Below are 8,706 nucleotides of genomic sequence, written 5' to 3' on the forward strand. Positions count from 1 at the left end.
AATGTTCGTCCAAGTGCCGACTTAGGCCGGTTTTTGGACATTTTTCTCTTTCAATTATGAGCCCCATAACATTTAGCAACATCCCTGATTTGCCCCCTTACAAGCCGCCTTTTCAAATTCTAACACTGCAACTGGTGCACTTATTTATAGAATCGCACATTCTGATTCATGCATTCAACTTTTAATTAGTCCCAATTAGCATTAATTATGACTTGTTATTTTCAAATTAGCAGCACAGATTAGGCCAATTAATCAAGCTGTGCACTTACATCAGATATGTGCACTGATGTAAATGCACAAATTTTGGCACCATATACAGAATTTGGGGGTTTGTATACAAAACATAACCATTATCTGTAAGTTTCAATAAGCAATAATCACACCTCGGTTTAACCTCATTGGCTACGATACTGCCACTGCGGTATCCCAATTTATGTAAAAGAGTTTAGATATTAATTCATAACATAATATATCATAAAATTGTATACTGTGATACACCATGAAGTTTGGTGCAGTTAACAAAGACTACACTTAAGTGGTGAGGGTACAAATATAAATAGCCTAGGAGCAAGTCAAGATCAGCGTCAGATGCATTCATGGTAAACTAATACAAACAACCCAAGTACAATAAACAACCACCATCAAGATCAGTTTGGTAGGCATCTATTATACTGTATATTGTATATTGAGTAATACATATCCATAACCCATATCAGTAACTTAAACATCATTACAATATTGTTTACCAAGAGCCACTGAAGAAACATCATCTATAAATAAGGCTGATAGAATTCTACAAAAAATGTTCATTTAGCATTGTCAGATCCTTCCAGTTTCCCAGGATAATCTTATTGCAATTAAAAGCAGAGCATTAAGCAGCGCCTATTCACATCCCATTGACTTAAAAATATTGAGTGATTTGAGAATTATGAGAGGGTATACTAAAGCCTCATGAAGAAGGAGTACTCTTTGTATTACAATCCAGACCTTTTGCTCGAAAGTTTGCACATTGTCACAGTAATGTAAAAATAGGCCAGAGGGCAGCTATCTGATTTTCATGACCTTCATAACTTTGAGAAAGAAACAGTGATCTTATGAGATTTGACTGGGGTCCAATTCTCTCGACATGCTAGTAAGAACAGGGACTGTGACAGGGCAGCTGACTTCAAGCAGTGAGCCACTTATTTACGGAAGATATTCCACTGTTTCTTTGAGATAAACATACCAAGTTCTCTTTCCCAAATTCTTATAAGCTATCACCTGTGCTCCTATGTTATTTAAACATAAACACTTGGTGGACTTAGAGTCGTGAAAGGCAACCTGACGGAAACCAGCAGACTAGGAAAATTTTGAGCAAGAGTCACAAAAACTGCCTAACAGAAAGGTAAAGCGCTGGTTAAGAATAAAACGATGCAATTAACAATGTGCCTACCCAGGGAATGAAATAAAATAAAATAATAATAATAAAATAATGAAATAATAAGATATAATGTAAAAAACTTTAACGCTAAGGGTTTCGGCAAACTAAGCTACTGCCCAATGCATCCTTTCCTAAGAGGCCATCTGTGCCATAAGATTCACAAATGGTGGATTGTGGTTCAGGCAGGGCCTGTGGGCCCACCCAATGTTGAAGAATAATCTTCTTTGCCGGACCAAATGCCACCAGCCTGTGATACTCCGCTAAGCCCAAATCCAACAAAGGGTTCTCCACCCCCAGAAGCAGAGTTTTATAGGACCATTCAGGGGAAAGACCTATAAAATCTTCTGCACTTTTAAACACCTATGTCCACAGGGGACCTAAGGATGGACATTCCAAAAAGTGATGGACAAAAGTTCCTTGCTGTGTTTTGCAATGGAGGTATTCATCATCTTCCCACAACTAACCAGCTTTCAGTCCCTTCATTAAGAATAATTGGCACTAGACGTAAAGATATGTTTTCAGTGGTGGCCCCCTCATTGTGGAACTCTCTCCCAAACTTTATTAAAAATGAAAAAGATCTTATCTCTTTTAAAAAATTGTTAAAAACTTACTTGTTTCAAGATGCATTTGACTTATGAAATGATCTTTTTTTATAATCTCATATGTTTTTAAGATTCTCTTTTCCTGTTTTTTTCGAATTATACCTATTGTATTCTCCCCTCCATGTAAATTTTAACAAATAATGCCATTGTAACTTTCCCCTTCCTTCCTTTTCAATCATGTTTGTCCAATTTGTCTTGTCAATTGTCTAACTTAGTAAAATTTTATATATTACCACAATCTGCTGGTTTTTAATTGTACATCGCTTAGAAATTTGTAATAAGCGATACATCAAATGTAAATAAACTTGAAACTTGAAACTTCATTTGTTTCCCTCTACAGCAGGTTATATATGCTGTATGCAACAATTTGAGGTGTAGGTCATGCAACCCCAGATTGGGAATCACTTTGCCAGCAAGAAGGAAGCTCTGGGACAGATCTTCCACTGTGACATCCTCCCCCAAACTTTCTGTTCATCCCTTTGTCAGCTCAAACAAGCCATCCTGAGATTGAAAAGATTTCCCAATTTTATACCAGACCGAGAGCTTATTGCGGGCTTGAGGGGTGCCCAAAAATTCTTGATCCAGATCGGAAAATTGAGGGAAGACTCTCTCAGAATTTCATCAAGAAAACCAGTAACTGCAAATCTGAAGATATTCCATCAGGCTACTTGGTGACCACCCCCACTCAGATTGACACTCCTGAAACAAGGGCAGCTGCCTGGACCACAGACCAAAGAACATTCCCACATATCTACACTGTCTACCAGGATCCCACCTAAAAAATACATACATATTCCCCACTAGAAAATTAGGATTACCCACAAACTTCAAAAAGGAGGATGGGGCTGATGACCCCCCCCCCCCGGATGGTTCTCCACCACCACCATGCCTTGCACAGAACCCCTCCCCCCTTGTAAAATGTTGAAGGCCGAAACAGGATGAGCCAAGTTAGTCCAAAACCTGGCAGGAGCAAACCTGGTCTCCCCAGTATAAATCTAATGAGGCCCTTGCTAAAGGGCCACCACATTATATAATCGTAGATCAGGGAAATTAATGCCTCTATTACGTTTGGTCCTCACCAACCGATTGTACCCGATCCATGCCTGTCGGTTCCTCCAAAGGTATGCGGAAAGTATTCCTTTGTACACCCCAATGTGAACTACGCGGATCCTCGAAGGTACCATTTGCAAGGGATACAATAACGGGTAAGAGAACCATCTTGATAAGTGCCACATGCACCAGAAAAGAGATGCTACTTATTCATTGGTAGAGTTCTTGCCATTTGAATCATAGGAATTAGAGCTACTGTTATATGACATGTTTGTACATGCGTGTTAGGATTTTTTTCAGGTTTTGTATTCTTTCACAATGTGATTGGTAGTGGAGATATTTATTTTGAAATTGCTCAGATGATGTGAGAAACAGAATATTTTCTTTGCATGGTGCCTTTCAAGGAGAAATATTTAACATCTGATCTATGTCTGTTGTGGGGGGGGGGGCAAGATGGATTGTTATGGATGCAAATCATGCTTACATTTAACTCGTTAGAACTGCTATATTCTGTCAGACCAAAGGTCTGTAAATGTCATGTATGTAATGTGCCACATATGCGAGCATTGCTTGTTTGGTGTGTCCCAACTGATAAAAGGTTGAGAATCAATACACTGGAGCCTCAGCAGCACTAAGTGTACTTGAATGTAACTCACTTTGAGCTACTATGGAATCACTAAATCCCACCCCCTCTTCATCATCATCATAAATCTATAAAAATGCTGCTATAGGCTGCTAGATCTCCTTCCTTCCCTCTTCCAAAAATGTTCCCCATGGCCACTAGCCACCTTCACTCCCTCCTTTCCTTTCATATTTTAAAATGCATGAAACTATTTTTCGTACAAAAACGTTGCTGACAAGGGGATACTCTTCTCCTCTCTTCCTACTGGTCAATAAAAAATGGGCTAGATGAGGGACCCCGCTACTATACTTTTTTGAACAGGAGGTAGGGGTAATTCCTCTACAGAACTGTTTATGCCAGCAGGGAGGCAGGGGTAGGAAACCCCCCTATCCAGTGGTCATTTTTATGTAAAGAGTATGGGGCAGCCCAGGAGGAGGGGAGTGCATAGTTTTATGCATATTAAGTTCTAGCATAAGGAAGAGAAGGGCTGTGATTCTAAAGGGAGTGAGCATCTGAAATTTTATAATAGATGTGGGGTGGGGAGGCCATGACTCTTAGGGCCAGATTCTGTAATTGGTGCCTAAAAAAGATAGGTGCCTAAAGTTAGGCACTTATTACATGTCAATCACATTTAGGTATCCATTACAGAATCATGCCTAAATTAAAACTTAAAGCTTGTAAGTCTTGTGGCAAAAGTTTATCCCAACAATTTAGTTAAATCCAGTGAGATTAGCTGACATCCTTAATGTTAACTGGATTGCATTCAATTTTCATTAATGCTGTATATTGTAGTAACAAAATGATGCCTCAGACCCACCACTCCACCACTTGTTGGAAAGCTCGAAAAGCGGGAAGTTAATGGCGGTGCTTCATCATTGGCATTCAATTTATGTGGTATTTTTCATTGTTTTATATTCATTTTAAGTTTATATCAAAAATCCTAACTTTATTAACTATATTTAATAGTAAATGATACTTATCTCAGCAAAAAACCCAGGGAGCCAGACCCGACATGTTTCACACCAAAAGTGTTTTTTCAAGGGTCTCCCTGCAAAAGTATATAGAGAAGAAGTTAAAACATACAATTGTGTCCCACTCCTCCCTGACTTTCCTTACTTGTAGTTTAAAGCTTGTACTCACCACGGGTGCCGCTGTCATCCGACTCCAAGTTTGTAATGAGAAAAGATGGCGTCGTCGTCCTTGGTATGCCCTTTAAATACTCCCTCACAGCTATCCATAACTCCACCCCCTGCATCCGATTGGTCTGAACTGCTTTACACTGTCCCCCACTCAATTTCAATGTTCAACCCATAAGGTTGAATGGTATCAAGTGAAAAAATATATCTTTGTTCAAATTCATTTAACCTAGTTGGATCCACCCCTCCATCAAACCCTACTACTTTCTTTATAACTCGCCATCTCAAATCTGTAACAGTGTGTTTAAATCTCAACCAGTGCTCAACCAACGGTGCTTGTATGATCCCGTTGGTGATCCGAGATTTGTGTACTGTAAGTCTGGTTTTTATTTTCCTACTCGTCCGCCCCACATATATAAGATTGCAGGGGCATGTTATAATGTATATAACCCCCTGAGAATTGCAGTCCGTAACATGTTGTGCTCTCAAGGTAACTGCTTTCCCCGGAACCTGCCAGGAATGGCCCTGAATGGCCAAAGGGCACCATTGGCATCTGCAAATCTCGGATCACCAACGGGATCATACAAGCACCGTTGGTTGAGCACTGGTTGAGATTTAAAACACTGTTACAGATTTGAGATGGCGAGTTATAAAGAAAGTAGTAGGGTTTGATGGAGGGGTGGATCCAACTAGGTTAAATGAATTTGAACAAAGATATATTTTTTCACTTGATACCATTCAACCTTATGGGTTGAACATTGAAATTGAGTGGGGGACAGTGTAAAGCAGTTCAGACCAATCGGATGCAGGGGGTGGAGTTATGGATAGCTGTGAGGGAGTATTTAAAGGGCATACCAAGGATGCCGCCGCCATCTTTTCTCATTACAAACTTGGAGTCGGATGACAGCGGCACCCGTGGTGAGTACAAACTTTAAACTACAAGTAAGGAAAGTCAGGGAGGAGTGGGACACAATTGTATGTTTTAACTTCTTCTCTATATACTTTTGCAGGGAGACCCTTGAAAAAACACTTATGGTGTGAAACATGTCGGGTCTGGCTCCCTGGGTTTTTTGCTGAGATAAGTATCATTTACTATTAAATATAGTTAATAAAGTTAGGATTTTTGATATAAACTTAAAATGAATATAAAACAATGAAAAATACCACATAAATTGAATGCCAATGATGAAGCACCGCCATTAACTTCCCGCTTTTCGAGCTTTCCAACAAGTGGTGGAGTGGTGGGGCTGAGGCATCATTTTGTTACTACAATATACAGCATTAATGAAAATTGAATGCAATCCAGTTAACATTAAGGATGTAAATTAAAACTTAGGCACTTGTAATATAGACCAAGGTTTTAAAGACCTACAGTAAATTATAGACACCTAAGTCCTTTAGAAAATCGTGCCTAGCAGCGCCTTTCTCCACCCCTAAAAACACCTACTTTGGTGTTAGGTACTGCTAGGCGCCATACGATAGATACCTATCATTGGTAGAATCGCACCTAAGAAGATAGGCACCTATCTCCTAATTAAATTGTATTTTCTTCAATTATGAGCTTGTTAAAGCTCATTATTGAAGTCGATTTACTAATTTATTAACTTTATGCACCTTTTATAGAATTTCCCCTTATTGCCCAGTAAAGCCTTTGACATGGTTTCACTGAGGTGATTGAAAAACAGAGTGCCCTTAGTCCTGACTAAAAAGTCACTCAGGTCCTGATTCTATAAAGTCCACCTAATGTTAGGCGCTGATATCGGTGTCTACTTTAATTTAATTTAGCAATAGGCTTAATCAGTACCTATACTGGTACTCAACACCTCATAATAAGCTTTAATTGGACTTAATTGAAAGCTAGGCGCTTAACTCAATAAACTGGATTCTAAAAAGAGTAGGCACCTAGCCCAAAGTGCCTACACTAAAAGTGGGCATGGTTAGGGATGGATCATGAACATACTGTATTCTTGACTTAGGCCATTAGGCTCTGATATTGGCACCTAACTTTAGACAGAGAAAACCCTGGCATAAATTGAGAATGCCTAAATGTAAGGATTCTGAGTACCGCCTAAGCATGCTTAGGGGGCTCTAAACATGATTCTACAGAATCGATGCCTTTATCAGCACCTAACTTTAGGTGGACTTTATAGAATCAGGGCCTAACTGGATTAGAAACTGGTTAAGTGGAAGAAGACATGTAAGAAATTAATTATATTATTTTATCTTTATGAATTGGGATAACAGGATTAGTGAGACAGATGCTAACTTTAAAATGGATGACAAGGGGAAAATTGTCTCTCTCTGAAATGGCTGGCAGGCCTGCTTAATTCGGTTGTTTTTCAGATTCGTAAAATCCTTTTGGCTTGCTATCTGATGATTGGCAATGACCATATGTTTAAGTTGGACCCAAATATGGATGATCATGCAAAGAAGAATAGGGCTAAAGATATAGACTTATCAGTGACATGACATGCCTAGATGTGTGGACCAGGGTTACCTAGGCCTGCAAAAGGTTCTGGGAAATGAAAGACTGAAATGATCATGTATCCACCAATCGTATGCTACTTAGAAGGGGTATAGCATAGACTAGCTAATGAAGAGTGACTGGTATTGTGTATTTTGCCTATCCTTAGAAAAGTTGTGAAAAGTTACAGAGGATTATTTCAGCTAGAAAAATGATTTTTCCACATCATTCCTCCTATCTCACCCCTTGGTGTTTTCTGTGAGGGACTTATCTTTTTGTCTACTGCAGCCCTGTCTTCCCAACAAGACTGTGATAGCCATCTATGATCAAGCACACTATGAAATCTTCATGTAAACTCAAGAACTTAAGGAGGACTTTTTTCCAGCATTGTACCTCATATGTTGTGAAGCGTCAAACAATATTAGAAAAACCATTATCTTTTGTGAAATGTTTTGCTTGGAAGTTCATGTGCATTGTATAAATAAAAGTATATTTATTTTTGAAGTGTTCAAGTACATAGTGGTGTCTTTTCATTTTCCAAAGACAAGTGCGGGAAAATGTTTTATAGCTCAAAGATCTGTGGAAAACATTCACAGTATAATTTCTAATACATCCCCTCCATCTATAAGATACAAAGCTTGCTGTTAGCTGAGCCCTTTCAACTGAATACTGGTATGTAATAAAAATTTCACACACCGCCTCAGGCAGATGTCAAATATTATCCTACAGTATATGAGCTGTATTGTAAATAACACCTGCTAAAAGTGGCTTAGTTATTAGCAGTGTTAGGGTATGATTTCAAATTGAGTAAATTTGAAATGATGATTTAAAATCATTTCGTGTGATTTTTGATTTTTATTTGAAATCACTCTTTTACCTTGATTTTGATTTTAGATTTGAAATCACATTTTCAACCGATTTTGTATCATTTTTGGTTATAAAATCAAAAATTATGTGCTGATGTTGATTTAATATCAGGATTCAAGTTTCAAGTTTCAAGTTTATTCATGTTTTTTGATTAAACGCTTATCCGAAGGTACTAAGCGTTGTACAACGATTAAAAAATAATAAGGACGTTAACATTTTAAGAGATTAAACGTACATGATTCATTGTGGGACATACTTGGGTAACTACTTTATTAAGCCACAAGAAACAGTAGGAAAAAGGGGAAAACTACAATTTTGAAGAAAAAGTACATAGAAGGTAAATACATAAGGGGGTGGGAAGAGAAAGATTGCTGGCAAAGATATATGTCAATGTTGGAGACTGCTAAAATTATCAATTTTAGAAACTGCTAAAAATGATATGTATTGTATTATCAGTTAAAGGCATCTTTAAAAAAAAAAAAGTACTTTAAACTGCTTTTAAACTTCTGCAGATTTCGTTCAGTTCTTAAATATAGAGACTTGGA

At 38.2% G+C, this 8,706-nt stretch overlaps 1 pseudogene; it reads right to left on the reverse strand.

The window, feature by feature from the left end:
• Positions 1 to 279: 279 nt before the first annotated feature.
• On the reverse strand, positions 280 to 428 carry LOC117352808 (annotated as a pseudogene).
• Between the last annotated feature and the right edge of the window lie 8,278 nt (positions 429 to 8,706).

This window comes from Geotrypetes seraphini, chromosome 1 (genome assembly GCF_902459505.1).
Source record: "Geotrypetes seraphini chromosome 1, aGeoSer1.1, whole genome shotgun sequence".
Classification (NCBI taxonomy): Eukaryota; Metazoa; Chordata; class Amphibia; order Gymnophiona; family Dermophiidae; genus Geotrypetes; species Geotrypetes seraphini.